The following is a 1,981-nucleotide window of genomic DNA, read 5'->3' as shown; positions in this document are numbered from 1 at the left end:
GTACTCACCCGTGGCCTCGCACCCAGCAGAGCATGTGTTGCATCCTCAGTGTTTTGTCCCCAGCTTTTCCTTCCACTGCAACAGGTGTCTGCCCCCAGAACGCTCTCAATACTTCTGCCCACCTCTTCTCCACACCCCAATACTTCCACTGCTTCTGGAGAAGGCTCTGTTAGTGGCTATTTGCAGTGCTGGCTATTTCCTCCCACCTTCCGATCCCCTGTGGTGCCCTCCCACCTCCCAGATGCATTCACATCACTCATCTACCAGGCACAACAAAATGGAGCTTCTGTAAAGCCAGATGACCTAAAAAAGGCCACACATATCGGGGCCCTGGGAAAGCAGAGAGCAGGCTCTGGAGTAATGGTAACGACCTCAGTGTCTGCGGAGACTGGAACAAGGAAACCACCCTTGGTACAGAGAGCAAGAGCAGTTTTCTAAAACAAACAAAGTGCACACACACACTTCCTGGCAATTTGGTCAGCCTGCACCAACGCCAGCCAACCTCAGCAGCACTGCAGTGGAAGCACCTCCTGCTCGTGGCCTGGGAAGCACAGACAGATTTATCCCAAGCACAGCTCCAACCTCGTGGCACAAGGCAATGAATGAATCCCCGGGCACTGCTCAGCCCTGCTGCCCCAGGGAACTGCACTTTGCTGGTTGGCAGCTTTCATGCTCTAGTGCAGTGGTCAGGATCACAGAATGGCCTGGGTTGCAAAGGTCCACAGTTCTCATCCAGTTCCAACCCCCTGCTATGTGCAGGGTCACCAACCAGCAGCCCAGGCTGCCCAGAGCCACATCCAGCCTGGCCTTGAATGCCTGCAGGGATGGGGCATCCACAGCCTCCTTGGGCAACCTGTTCCAGTGCTTCACCACCTCCTGTGTGAAAAACTTCCTCCTAATATCCAACCTAAACCCTACCTGTCTCAGTTTAAAACCATTCCCCCTTGTCCTATCACTATCCACCCTCATAAATAGCCATTCTCCCTGTTTATAAATGGATAATTGCTCAGAACGTGCTCTGCATCCTATCACACCAAGAGGAAAACACCAACATAGAATCACAGAATCACTCAGGTTGGAAAAGACCTTAAAGATCATGGAGTCCAACGTGACCTAGCCATACTATCCTAACTAACAACCCTGGGCTAACTCATGTCCCTGAGCAAATCACGTCCCAGAAGCATAACCTAAAGCACCTTCGTCTCAATGTGCTCAAGTGAATTCAAAACACTCAGAAGAAGTTTTGGTGAAGCCCTACAAGGCAGTGGCGCGCAGCAGTCTGACCTCGTCTGAAGACACAGGCAGGGAAGCTGTCCCAGGAACACAGCAGCTCTGTGGCAGCCCTGCCAACAGACCGCAAAATTCAGACATTTTTTCCTTTTAACTTCCAGACTTGCTTAAGCACAATAAAAATGAGGGGATAAAAGACAGCTCCCGTGGGGCTGCGGCCCCGGCTTTGCCATCTGATCGAAGTCACGGCGGCATGAAAGGCCCGAGGCATTAAATCGATTCCCCAGGCAGCCTCCGAGCAGAGCCGGGCGGTTCACGGAGGAGCTGCGCCCACCCCAGCGCTGCGGGGCGGCGGGGGAAGCCGGGAGGCACCTGCAGGTTGGCTGCAACCAAGCCGTCCCGCAGCTCTCACCGATCGCATCGTTTTACCGGTGGATGGAGACGTGCTTTCCCTGAAACAACCTCCCTTTCTGAAATTACAGAACAGAAACGCATCAGTTTAACAACAAAAGGTTCTCGTCGGCGGATTGCAGGCTCGCAGTGCCCACGCAGCGCCCAGCCCGGCTCTGCCCGCGCTGTGCCCCGGCCGTTTTTCCCCCCGCAGCTCGCGGCCACGCGCCCCGTAAAAGCACCTCACAGCCGCTCCTCAAACAAAGGGCCCGAGAGCGAGAGCGCCCCGTCGGACGCGGCCGGCTCTCTCCCCGGAGCTCAAGAACGCTTCACTCCGACGGCACTTTTCGCTCCGCCGGAC

The sequence above is a fragment of the Meleagris gallopavo genome, chromosome 11, assembly GCF_000146605.3.
Source record: "Meleagris gallopavo isolate NT-WF06-2002-E0010 breed Aviagen turkey brand Nicholas breeding stock chromosome 11, Turkey_5.1, whole genome shotgun sequence".
NCBI lineage: Eukaryota > Metazoa > Chordata > Aves > Galliformes > Phasianidae > Meleagris > Meleagris gallopavo.
The sequence above is the reverse complement of the archived record's forward strand: the minus strand, read 5'-3'. Positions refer to the sequence as shown.